This window comes from Macaca thibetana, chromosome 8, assembly GCF_024542745.1.
Source record: "Macaca thibetana thibetana isolate TM-01 chromosome 8, ASM2454274v1, whole genome shotgun sequence".
In the NCBI taxonomy this organism is placed as follows: domain Eukaryota; kingdom Metazoa; phylum Chordata; class Mammalia; order Primates; family Cercopithecidae; genus Macaca; species Macaca thibetana.
In genome coordinates this window covers 38,730,758-38,745,109 of record NC_065585.1, presented here as the reverse complement: position 1 = coordinate 38,745,109, position 14,352 = coordinate 38,730,758, and the positions used below count along the sequence as shown (strand labels likewise).

Below are 14,352 nucleotides of genomic sequence, written 5' to 3'. Positions count from 1 at the left end.
TGACTGTAAGAATGCATTTTCTTTTTCATTATTTCTGTCAGATATAGATAACATCATTGATGTTGTTAACATCATTTAAATTTCAAGATTATGTTATGCTCTTATATAATTAAAGCTATTTTGTTCTCTGGTATGAAGTTTATAGGTGGGCAGGTGAGAAAAACACAATGTTTGAAAGTTGAGTACTTAACCAGATTACTTAATTAGCACCCTCTTCTGCCTGGCTTGACATTTATAGTTGATCATGAATTTGCATCTTGGAAGCCAGAAAACAACAATTATCTGGAAAGTTAATTTAACAAATATAAATTTTGCCTGACATATTTTAGGGGTTGAAATTGCCTTGTTAAGAATGAATCTGCCTCAGCTGATGTTACCCTTCTGCTCACTTTTGACTCTTCGTTTAATTTTAAGAAAAAATCTTGCAGTTCTTCTTGCCTCTCTTCCATCAATATTTAAACAAGGAAGGCCATCCGTAGCTCTGAGCCAGATGCAGCTAGCTACATAGAATATGGTTTAGTCACAAAACCAATAGAGTTACCAGAAACCTTAGCAAGTTATTCCTTGAGAAGTAGTCCCAGATACAACACCACTTCTACTCAAAGCCAAAGCTATTGTTGAATGTAAGCTACATCCTGTTCTGTATGCTTTGCCTGTATTAATGGCATCATCACAACCATTCCTGCAAAGTTTGTATTGTTATAATTCCCATCGTAACTGGTGGCATCCTGAGGTAAGAAAAGAGAAAGCAAATTATCCAGCTCCACACAGCTAGCAAATGATGATGGTAGAGTCCACAGAAGCTTGGTAATAGATTTCTTAAAAGTTAAATCGAATCCCAAATTACTTATTTAAAATTCCTTTTATATTTCCTTCATTAGATATTCAAATTACAAAATATGTGCATATTGACACAAATAAAAGAAAAATCTTAATGATGCCACATTAAGAGGATTTCTTTTACTTTTTTTTCTTTTGATTTTTTTTGCTGTCCCTTGGAGTCAGTAGGGTCACATCCCCTTTCTAATCCTACTCTCTGGGCATGGAGAGCACGTTCACATTTTTCTTCATGCTTATCACATGTATGCTCTCTCACAGGCATGCACACTTTTAAACAAAAATAAAAATATAAACATTTCTCTGAAACTTGATATTTCATCAAGTCGTATATCATAGTGCTTACTCCAGGCCAATAGAGTTGAAGCTGAGCTTTGCATTGGTACATAATTTTCATGTGATGAATGAACCATAATTTATTCATGCAATGATGGATGTTCAGATAAGAAAGTGATCGATTCCCTGAGTGTTTTAAATAGACACCTGACAGAAGCAGTGAAATGAGCCAGGTGCTTTTACCAAAGCTAAGGTCTGATTATGAAGACGTTCCTCATAACACTGCAATTGCTTAGTGATTAAAAGATCAAAATTATGCCTGGCTGCCTCCCAAGTACTCATTTCTTAAATTACTCCGTATCCCCTGAAAGAATGTGGTGAATCTTTTCATGTTTGTCGGTGTGGTATTTTCAGTTTAGATACTTTGTAGCAAAGCGGAAGGAATTGGGTACATTTAATATTAAATTTTTGTTGTTGGAAGGGGAAAAAACACTAAATTATTGCAGTTCTAAATTATGGTTTGAAAAGGAAAAGCGAAAGCAATCAAAAGAAGAAGCAGGAAAAGAGAGGCAGCTCTGACATCAGCACATTGCCTAGGACGTTCTCCCTCAGAGTCTGCTCTTCTTGGCTGATGCAGGAGCAGTGCACCGTACACAACAAACTGCCAGTCCCAAACTTCTTGTAGTGCCAACTAGCATTCCAAGTAAAACAGAGCAGACCTTTTCAAGCCGCCTAAGTATCTCTTGAGCATAGGAATATGATTCCTTAAATGGTCTTATATTTTCATTTTATAGAGCTCTGAAAGAGTGTTTTGTTTGTTTGTTTGTTTTGTTTGTTTGTTTCTTTAGTTTTAGTTTTAAGGCAAAGCAAAATTTTGACACCGATTGATAACTTGCCTGTGCACCTCAGAAAAGTAATTCCTCATTTTCTTATTTCTTAAGAACAAACAGCTTACCTACTCATTTCCCTAACTTTTCTTGCATCTAGAACTGAAGCAGATTTGCTAATCTGGTAGTATTCTGTAAAGCTGCAAACTGTGATATTCAGTGAAATTCTCACTGCAAATTGGGAACCGAGAAAGGATATAACACATTCTTTGCACTCCTGTAGAACCCTTCAAGGCTAGAGATGTTGAGCCTGACTCTCTTCACAGCTCCAGTGTCTGAAACAAATATTCTAATGTCTAAATGAAATTGTGCTCATTCCCTCAGGGTTTAGTGTAAAACAATATGCTCTTGAGGTGAGGACAAGAAGGCAATCACCTGAGCACGGGAGTTTTCATGTTGACACTCTGAACGTTCCTTTCTAGACTACCTGGAATCAAGTGACACATCTGAGTGTGTGATATTTGCAAACAGTTTGGCTTATTATCATTGCAATTAGAAATCTTACAAGCATATATACTGGCTCTAATATATGTTTTATTTATACGGATGAATTCTGCCCATTTAGAAACAAAATGTTATCTGTAGAATACATTATAGTTTTCATTCTTATACATGGATCAGAATAGAGTTAAGGATGGGTTCTTTTAGCTTTGCCATTTTAAGCAATTTTGTATGCACATAATCATACACTTGAAAGTCAGTTCAGTTTCAATTTATGTAATGATTGTTTTTAATTCAGCATAACAGGAAATCTTCTTTTTTTCTTTCAAATATTAGTTTTGATGATGTTGAAGTATGCTGGTTGAAAACGTTATGATTTTAAAATAGCACAGAACGTCACTTGATATAGTATAAAATTTCGATTGTTTTCTAGAAACACTTGTCTCTGTTGAGATTAGCAATAGAAGTTTTAAGTATTGTGCATATATTTCCAATTTGGTTCAACACACATTTCTTTAGCTTTTATTTTTTGCATGTCCCTTGGCTTTTTAAAAAGAAGAATGTTCAAAAGTGATTTAAACATGATTCCGGCTCTCCAGAATTTTACAGGTTAGTGGTGAGACTGAGAGGTACATGCTGAAAAACAAATATGATGTAACAGCAGGAAGGCTGCTACTGCTCAAACAGCAGGAAGTTAAAAACATGAGAACGTGAGCTGATTTGGGGAATGGGAGCATATTTGACTGAATATCCACTGTGTGCTAAGTTTGGGGTTCCAGAGGCTAGCCGACATATTGTATGCGGGACACATAGACCATAGTCTAGCTCCTAACTCCATCTGCATTTGGTTTCTATCTGTAAGCTCATGTGTAATTACAGACTCAGAACAAAGAAGTGGTTAATTCTTCAGTGGTAAATTAAATATGATACAAGATGGATACTGAACTCCACAAATATCCAAAAGAGAAGCGTGATATTAGCTGAATTTTTTATTCCATTGCATTTTCTTAAATCTGTGAAATCCATGTAAGTCTGAACTTAAAGACAGCACTATCTTTTAATTTAACCTGTAACAATTTCAGCAAACCAAAATGTTTGTTAAAATAACCATTAACCGCATATATATCCAAATATTCATTATAGATATAAAATTTCTTTAAAATATCATGCTCAGAAATAGAGTAAGTTTTAATTAACAGGAAAATTGTTTCATATCTTGTTATCTTTACCAAAAAGTAAAAATCACCGCTAACAACACTATATCTATGGATACCTTTTCTTTCTGTTACATCAAAGTGCATCATGGAATAATTCTGAAAATAGGGCCACCCACCCTACTTGATATTGGACTTTTAAAGAAACAAAAGTTTAACTTGGTCACCAATTTACTGCTCCTGGAATTGTACTTTATGAGAACATTTCAAATTAATCGCATCCTTAAACTAGGGTCACATTTGAAATCTCATCCTTTGCTTTTTGTTGTTTATTTTGAAACTTGTTGAAAATTCTTTCCAGGATTGTTTCTATGTGGCATCCAATTTAGAGTACATTTTAAGGGCCTTTTTAAGTAACATGAAATGAAACGTAGGCAATCCTTTAGTGGGTCTGTCGTGTATTAGGACTAAATTGAAACATTTTAAAAGATGTAAGGCCTTTTGGATTATCTGCCCCAAACCTCTCCCGCTATTGATAGGCATCTTGTACTAAGCCATAGCCATCTATTGAAAATTGCCCCAAATGTGCTCTGCTCTTTCTCACCTCCTTGTTTCTGCACAAGCTTACCTCTGTCCAGAATGCCCTTTCTTGCATTGTACAAGAATGTCCAATGACTTCTTTGTACTGCTTCCTCAAGTGCCTGGTCAGATGTGACTGCCCCTTGGAGATCTTTTCCATCTCCAGTGGTGCTGTGCACTTTGAGCTCACCCCGTTAGTTTTACTGCACATAAGCACACTGGTGTCATCACATCACCCATGGATCTCTTTCTCTCCCTCACCTGGGAAGACTCTTTTCTTTGTATTCCCTGAGCTTAGCATGGTGCCTTGCCCTAAGTGTTGGGCTAACCAAAGGTAAAGTATATGGACCACTTTGAAAATGAAAAATATGTTTGATGATAGAATAGCTCTCAAATGCTTTAGTATATTTCCATCAATATGAAGGCAGTTGAAATTGTCTGCTGGATTTCTTTGATCATGAACTATGAGCAGTAGGAATCATGCTGATTAAATTCTCTTTTTTCTTTCTCTGTCTGTGACCATGCCTTAATTCAGGCCCTCATTATATCTCACACAAACTATTTCAAGACTTTTCTAACTATTCCTCCTACCACCAGTTCCTTGTCCTGCCTTCTCTCCTATATGCCACTGCTAGAGCTAACTTCCCTCAAAATGTGTCTGATCACATCACTCCTGGTCTTAAACTCTCATGGTGGTATCCAATTATAATACATAGTCCAGGCTTTTCAGCCATAATTCAGGACCTGAGCCTGTAAGCACTGTAAGATCTGAGACATTGTCATGTTTTGCCCACCATTACCCCCAAGCATCTAGCATAGTACTTGGCATAGCCTAGGTGCACAATGCACATGGGCGAGTAGCCCATTTCATCAAATCTAAGACGGTGGTGATCAGAAAACACACCATTGTTTTATGTACTGCAAGAAAAAAAAATCTGCCAATTAAACTAAGGCACAATACATTCTTATTCTTTGAATTTTTATTTTATTCTTATTGAAAAACCATTTTTATATTTCAGGAAAAAAGATTTTATTATATGTCACTCTAATGCATAAATAAAAGGGAAACATAAGAAAAAATACATTGGTTAAGGTAATTATTCCAACTTTATGTTTTAAGTTTGACCTTTATGAATCTCTTTCTACCTGAGAATCATTGATATTTGTGTTTCTCAACACAGCATTCTCCATTCATCAGGAGTATTAGAGTTGAAGCATTTCTTAAAAGAGTCATTTTAGGTGAGTGGGTTGCCTGAGCTCAGGAGTTCGAGACCAGCCTGGGCAACATGGTGAAACCCATCTCTACTAAAATACAAAAAATTAGCCGGGCGTGGTGGCATTCACCTGTAGTCTCAGCTACTCAGGAGGCCGAGGCAGGAGAATCGCTTGAAGTTGGCAAGGGGAAGTTGCAGTGAACCAAGATGATGCCACTGCACTCCAGCCTAGGAGACAGAGTGAGACTCTGTCTCAAAAAAAAAAAAAAAAAAAAATTATGTGTGTGTATATGTGTGTGTGTGCGTGTGTGTGTGTGTGTGTGTGTGTGTGTGTGTATATATATATAAAATAAAAAAGAGTCATTTTATTTCAGGTTGCTGACACCTACTTTGCAAGTTTTGATGTCCACGTACAGGTAGTGACAACATCAAAACTGCTACCCACCCAACGGCATCTTCATTTCAGAGGTGTTAAAATGTTAAAAAATAATAATAACTAAAGTTCATCTCAGAATTGATGAAATTAATTATCTTATTCATGGAATGAATGTATGCTATTTTTAGCCTGCCCCCAACATACTCTTCCAGTTTCCTCTTTCCACTACTCAATCCTTCACACTTTTACTCCAAACTATGAGATTTTGTGAACTGGGGCAGACACTTTTTTGACTCTGTGTTGTTGCATTCATTCCCATGTAATTGCCATCTTCAAGCCTTTCTTACTTCCCCAGATGAATGGGGTCTCGTCTGCCTTGCCACCCTCTGAGCATTTTGTGTATACTTATTTGAATATTTCTCACATTTTTTAGTAATTGCATGTTGAAAGATAAGAACTAACACTATAGTACTTTTGTCCATACCATTGCTGCTTGCACACAGCTATTATTTGATAAAACTTGATTTAATATAGTTTGATGTAGTTCCTTCCTTTTATTTGCTTATGGAGTGATTTAGAGTTCCAGAGTTGTCCAGGGAGAACTTCTGATACTATTGCTTTTGTATGACTTGGTGCCCTTGGTCAAGCATCATTTAACAAAGGATTTGTTGTTTTGAGTTAGTCAGAGTATTTAAGTTTTGTGTTGGCCAAGGCCCATGTTTTACAAAACAAACAAATATAAAACTCAACCCAATATTTTTGTGCATTTCGTCAGGATTGAACAGTCTATTTGATAAACGATAATTTACATCTTCATATTTTTTACACTAAAATCAACCCAGAGACCAGAACCTAAATAAGAAAACTAAAAGCAATTATAGAACTTTCAGGAGCAAGTGTAAAGTCTCAGTTGAAATACTGTCTATTGATAAAAACATTAGCCAAGGGCAAATGCATGTCCTTTAAAACTGTCTTCTCATTTCATTACTGAGTGTTAAAATTAAGAGTCTGTGTCTGAATTCCTAATGTTAGTCATGAGTCATTCTATTTATAGATGTTGATGTAATTCTCAAAGAGATGCCAACCAAGGAACAGGTGATGACCCTCTAGAGCAGTGTTGCTGAAAATATTGTCTGGTCTGATCAGTCACCTGGGATACTGGACAGAAATGCAGCTTCCTGGGGTCAGACTCATACCTTTGGACTCTTTTGACTCCCAGGATTCTGAGCAATTCTTAAAGAAAAGGAAGTTTGAAAGTTTGTATTTTTAGATTATGATCCATTGAATCCAGTACTATGAAAGATATATTTAGTGTTTTCCCAATAGACCTAGATTAATACCCAAATTCCAATAGAGCTCTTGCTTCTTGGCTGTACTATTCAATGCTGTTTAGTCATGTAATTCAAAAACTAAAAAATATTTTCTATAACATTTTTATGACTAGTTTTTCACCATTAATTGTTATAAACTTAATGACATTTCACTTCAATCTATACAGGAAGTTAATAACTTTTCCTATGAATAGATAGAAGAAAGAAATAAAAAGAGATCATTTTGTATTGTATGCTTTCCAGCGGAAATGATCTATGATATAGAATTAAATAAAGAACTTCTTAAAACAATTCTGAGTCACTGCAAGCGCTCAGAGAGATGTGAGTCATCATAGGTCACCCAGAGGATGAAGATGTAGCTAGGAATAGAACGAAGATACTGTCTTTCTGTCCCATACCCACTTGCCTGCTTCCTCTGACAATTCAAATTCATTCATCGAGTCATATGACTGGATAGTAGTGTTGTTGTTTCCTGAATAGCTTTTTATTAAGGATTTTCTGGGCTTCTAGCATATTCAACAGAAGCAGAATTAATATTATTTATCTTAAAAAATCATTGGATTATTTATGAAATAAAAACAAAACTTGTAAAAATGATCAAATAATGGAATTTGATTCATCTGGCACCACTGTCTTATTTTTATTGATAAAATAAATATGTTGGAAATTATTTAATGCCATCAATGTAATTTGAGGAAGAAATAAATGGAATCTATCTTGATGAGCAGCTATTGTGGGTTTCTTTTCTCCACATCATGATTTCACCTACATGTTTTCTTTGCAGCTTGCATAGCCTATAGAATATCCATCCATGATAACATAACCATACATTGGCAGCTATTTGATTACCTTTTGAGCCTTGTTAATTCCTCTGCTCAGCTGTTCTTTGAACTGGTCATGAAATTAAGCATTAAGTCCCATGTCAACCAAAGGAACGATAGATGAATGGAGACTCACGAATCCAGAAGACCAAATAATGTGTGTGCATGTGTTTGTGTGTGTGGTGTGTGTGTGGTATATGTGTGTGTTCTTCCTGTAAATTCCAGTTGCATTTATTATATGCATTGTACATAAAAACACATCATCAAATTGACCTTTAATTAAGTGGCTAAGACATCTGAGTGGCATTATTTTTAGACAGTATTTTTTAGTAGTTCTCCACTTCTTAAGCTAGAATTTATTAATTGAATGCCTACTTATCTGTTAAAGACATTTGATAAATACCTCCAATGTGCCAGTCAATGTGCCAATCACTGTGCCAGGCACTGGGATTCACTGTTGTGCAAAATAATTACTTTGGATTAGGTCACCTTTTATTAAAAGATTAATGCTGTTGTCCCAGAAGTGGGTTAGTTAGTTGTCTTGGGATAAGTTTCTGATAAAAGGATGAATTTTGTCCCTTTCCCTGCCCTCTCCAGTGTTTTCTTTACCTTCTACCTTCTGCCATGGGATGATGCAGCAGGAAGGCCCTCACAAGATGCTGGCACCTTGATGTTGGACTTTCTAGTCTCCAGAACTTTGAGAAATAAATATTTCCTCTTTAAATTACCCAAGCTGTGTTATTCTGTTATAGCAACAAAAGCCAGACTAAGACAGAAAATTGGTACCAAGAGGTGGGACTGTGCAATAATAACTACCTGAAAATGTTTAGACAGCTTTGGAACTGTGTAACCAATAGAGGCTGGAAGAATTCAGAGGAGCAGGCTAGAAAAGGCTAGATTACTGTAAATGGAGCATTAAGGACAATTCTGATGAAGGCACAGAAGACAAGAGCTGTAGGGAAAGCCAAAATCTTCTTAGGGATTATTTAAGTGGTTGGTATGAGAATGTTGGTAGAAATATAGACAGTAAATGCCATTTGGATGAGCTCTCAATTAGAAATGTAGAACAAGGTATTGGGAACTGAAGGAAAGGCCATCATTCTACAAAATGGCAAAGAAGTTGGCTGAATTGTGTCCATGCCTGAGGACTTTATGGAAGACAGAATTGAAGAGCAATAAACTAGGATATCTGGTGGAAGAAAATTTTTAAGTAGAGTGTTGACAGAGCTGTGTAGCTGCTTGTAACTAGTTATAGTAAAATGCAAGTGGAGAGAAATGATTTAAAGACTGAGTTTATAGCTAAAAATAAGAAGAACAGAAAGATTTGGAAAACTCTCAGCCTGGCCACATGAAGAATAAAAAAGCACGTTCGGGAGAGAATTCTAAGGGTCTGACCAAGCAACTGTTTACTAAAGAGATTAATATGGATAGAAGGAAGCCAAATTCTATTTATCAAGATAATGGGTGAATGACCCCAAAGGCATTTCAAAGATTTTCCTCAAGCTAGGAACTTGAGGGCCAGATTTCCAGAGAGCTTCCCTTAAAAGCTCAGCATTTGCTGCCCAGGTCTGCCATGGGACTCTGTTCCCTGCATTTTGATGCAGTGCTCTTTGGTTGCCCCAACTGTGGCTCAGTTGGGCCCAGGTGTGGCTCAGCCTGCTGCTCTGGAAGGTAGAAGCTGTAAACCATGGTGGGTGTCCACATGGTGCTAATTCTACAGACATGCAGAATACAAGAGCTGTGGAAGTATGGCTTCCTCCACCAAGATTTCAAGGACTGTTATGGATAGCCTGGGGGCCCAGGAAGAGATTTCTCACAGGCATAGAGTTATTGCCGGAGCCCTCACTAAAGCAATACCTAGTGAAGCCGTGAGAGTGGGGCTACTTCCAGGATCTCAGAACTGTAGAGCTACTAGCTTGCAGCATCAGCCTGGGAGAACTGGAGGCATGAGACTCTAACCCAGGAGAGCTGCTGGGTGGACTGAGCCCAGCAATCCCACAGGGCGGGACTGCCTGAGGCCTTGGGAGCCCGATGCCTGCCTCAGTATGCTCAGGTCAATTCTGGAACTGTCAGGCAATGTTGTTTTCCCTGTTAGGTTTTAGACTTACTTGGGACCAGTTAGCCCTTTCTTCTTGCCTATTCCTCTCTTTTAAAATGAGAATGTATACCCTATACCTGTCCTACCATTGTTTTTAGGAAGCATGTAATTTGCTGACTTCACAGGCTCATTGCTAGAGAGAAATTTGTCTCAGGATGAATTATGCCTTGAGTCTCAGCCATATCTGATATAGATGAGACTCTGGACTTTGGACTTTTGAGTTGATGCTGGAATGCATTAAGACTTTTGGGACTGTTGGGATGGAATGAATATATTTTGCATTGTTAGAAGGACATCAATTTGGGGGCCTGGGGTAGAATTCTGTGATTTGAACATACCCTCAAAGTTCGTGTGTTGGAAACTTAATCCCCAAGGCAACAGTGTTGGAAGATAGGGCCTGGTAAGAGGTGGTTGCATCACCTCTTATTAAAGAATTAATACTCTTATTGGGGAGTGGGCTAGTTATTGCGGTATTGGGTGCCTGATGAAAGGGTGAATTTGGCCCCCTTCCCTGCCCTGTCTTATGTTCTCTTCCCCTTCTGCCATGGCCATGCTATGACACAGTAAGAAGGCCCTCATACGATGCTGGCACTGTGATACTGGACTTCCCAGCCTACAGAACTGTGAGGAATAAACTAATTTTCTGTATTAAATATCCACTCTGTATTGTTCCATTATAGCAATACAAAGCAGACTAAGACAAGCACGTTACCTATAAATAAGGCTAGCATACTCTTATCTGAAAAAAAAAATAATTACTTCCTTCTAACTATCTAGCTTCTGGCACAGGTTAGGAATAATCTTCTCTCTTCCTGTCCCCATCTACAATAAGCTAACCATTATCTGTTCTACACAGGAGCTCTTCATTAGAAGGAAGGCAGTCCCAAATCTTGAAAAGCCCAGGACATAGTATGTCTGTTGTTCATTTTGCTTAATGTGTCTGTCATGATACAGCCTCATTTATAAATTTCTGGTGTTTCCTATTGCATCAACTGCCGCACTGTGCTGCTTCACTAATTTCGTAAAAGACATTTCTTGTACTAAAGGCTGTCAGAAAGATAATACATGGTTAACGCTCATTTTTCATCAGGTGCCACAAGCCAGCATATGCTACAATCAAGGGGAGATGGAGCATCCATACATTTCTCTTCCTCTGGCTGTAGAGTTGACTGTTGACTGTCCACTCCTCACAGTCGCTTATTCATTAATTCATTTACTTGTTTTAAAATAAAATCTTTACTGAGTGCCTGCTTTGTGGAAGCACTGTGCTAGGTACAAGAGATGCAATAGTTGACCAGGCAGAGATGGTCCTAGCCTTAGGAATTTCAGTTTATCACTTGCAACTCACCTTAAATTTACTTTTAACATCATTGCTCTCAGTCACTGACTTCTAAGTTGACAGTTACCCAAAGAATAGATTACCGAGAATCTCTTTAAACCTAGAAATATCTGTAAAGACTTTCATTACACCATCGGAGTCTGCCCTGTCCTTTAAAAGCTGCCATTGTCAGTTTCCACGCACAGGATTAAGTGCCTTCATCTTTTTATGTATGAGAAACATGACTCGCAGTACCTTATATTCTGCTTCCAATTATCTGAGGACTGCACAGAAGACAATGAGGTGGATTCTAATGAGACATAAAGACCTGTGTTCTGTTTCCTACTATGCCATTGCTTGGTACTTTGAAAGTATTTGTACCAAGTAAAATGATAGGGTCACCTACAGCCTTGGTTTCAGAAGCAGCTCTAATGGTGGCTAGGGGCTTAAAAGTCTCTAAAAGTGACTGTGCCTCATGCCTGGGAAAAACCAGGTTCACTGCTGGTGAAACAATTTGTAGAATATTGTCATTTTATAGAAGTAAGTTAAAAAGCATCCATCTGATGGTATGTTTCAAAAGTTCTGGGCATGTTCTCCTTAACATGTCTCATTAAGGAAAAGACTTTCTGTAAGGCAAAACCTTTCCCTGTACTGAGAATGTACTAGCCATGTACACTGGTCTAAGACAGATGACTGATGGATAAGCCAAAATCACAGACTAATATGAAGAGGATGTTTTACAGCTATTTTTATATATATGTAATTACATATAATTGGATGATATATTTCCATATTATATATTAGTTATATATAAAGTGCAAGTAAGTTAATGACACGTGTATATTAAATTAAAATCTATATTAGTTATATATTTTATATTTATATATATTTAAGACATGAAGAGCTGAGCAAGCAGATGTTTAGCCTGAAGGAGAGAACACTAGGGGGACATAATAGCAAAGCATGTATATTTGTGAATCTGTTTATCCAAGAGCAGTTACATTTGTCCTGTATGGCCTCAAAAGCAAATTAGAACTAATGGTTTAAGATTATGGGAATGGATTTGAGCTCACTATAAGGAAAATTTTTCTCAAATTCAGATCTGGCTAGAGTAAGAATAGTCTCCCCTGAGAGATGGTGAGTTCTCTTTCCTTAGATGTACTTAAACATAAAAGAAGAATTCTAGAGGGGATTTGGCCAGGCTCAGTGGCTCATGCCTATAATCCCAGCACTTTAGGAGGCTGGGGCAGGTGGATCACTTGAGATCAGGGGTTCGATACCAGCCTGGCCAACATAGTGAAGCCTCGTCTCTACAGAAATAAAAAAATTAGCTGGGCATGGCGGTGTGTGCCTGTAATCCCAGCTATTCAGGAGGCTGAGGCAGGAGAATCACTTGAACCCAGGAGGTGAAGGTTGCAGTGAGCAGAGATCATGCCACTGCACTCCAGCCTGGGCAATAGAGCAAGACTTTGTCTCCAAAATAAAAATAAATAAATAAAATAATTTTGGAGAGGAATCGAGCTTTGGGTATGTAGTTTAAATACATGGCCTTTAAAACTATTTTAAGCCTGGAAATACAGGATTCCTGTTGATTCTCAGTTTCTTTATTTGTAAATTGACAATAATGTTACCTGTCTTGTCACCTGCAGATTATTGCGCAGATGGGGACAGATAATATGTGCAGTGTCACAAAAATATAAGGAATGAGTATTTCTATTGCACCAAAGGAAATTACTCATTAATGAGTGTGAATCAGATGTGACTAATACCACAGGTTATTCATTATCATCTATAAGAAACATTCAAATTAAAACACCTAAAGTTATTACATGTACTTGTGTTTTTGAAACTATGTTTAGAGAAAAGGACACTGACTCACTTTAAAAGGATTTGGATTACTAACGGATTTATTTATATTTTGTATTTAATTTTAGTCAGTTGTATTAATGTCTTCTTTTTCTAATATGTTTAAGATGATGGGGGACCTTGCAGACTGGTTTTTGTTTGTTTGTTTGCCTGTTGATCTGTTTTGTATGTCTTACATTAAAGCAATTACGGAAAAAGATAATAATCTGTCCCGGGAAATCCTACCTCTGCAAATAATTTAGTAGAATTAAAACCATTTAGAGAAATTAAGTTAGATTTCCCAGATTTATGTATTCACATTCCTACAATAGTTTTTATTAGCCTTTAAAAGTTACAAGGTTTACCTGATTGTTATGCTTTAGGCAGCACACAGATGTATAAATGAGATATCATGTTGTTCCTCTTAATTGCTCTGTCTGCATGAATGTGTAAGTTTGTTTTTTCACCTCTGTGTAAATCATTACCCATTCATATACTCTTCAATTCCTGAGTGAACTTTCGGAAAACACTTTGCTTCTCTGAATGAATAGCAAATGCAACACAAGACCTTGGATAAGCTATTTAAAAGTCAAATAAGAGCCGCTGAAGAATGAATCAGTCAGCAGAAACATTATCATGGTGAAAACATTTCCTACTCTTCTCAGCATCGTCATTTATTTTGTTTTCCTAAAATTAATTAATATATTCAAAAGTCAACAAAATTCCCCCTATTGGTAACGTGCAAGAAACAGAAACATTTGCCAGAAAGCACTGCATCAGGAGTTAGAAGACCTGGTTCTGATAGTTGCTAATTTTGTGACTGTGGGAGATGCATTCACTTATCTGAACCACATTTTTTCTCATGTGCTCGAGAGAACAAATAATGATCAACCCACCATGTCTTGAGGAAGGATCAGTGGGGACAATATATATAAGTACACTTAAATTATTTCTGTATTTCAGTAGTAGTAAGTGAAACCACCTACATTCTTTCCAATAACAATACCTAACATTTTTACAATTCTTTTACAATCTATTATTTTTACAATCTATTATTCCTCATTGTTTATTATTTTCATTTTATAGGTGAGAGATCTGAGGTTCAGAGGGTTTAAAATGATCTGTTGATACCAGTAATTGGTTTACCCATAAGTTACCTCCACTCTTTTGAATGA

At 36.9% G+C, this 14,352-nt stretch overlaps 1 protein-coding gene across 4 annotated transcripts in view; it reads left to right on the top strand.

Annotated features, from left to right (window-relative positions):
• Positions 1 to 14,352, top strand: part of OXR1 (oxidation resistance 1) — a 382,402-nt gene that overhangs the window by 81,758 nt on the left and 286,292 nt on the right. The window lies entirely within an intron of this gene.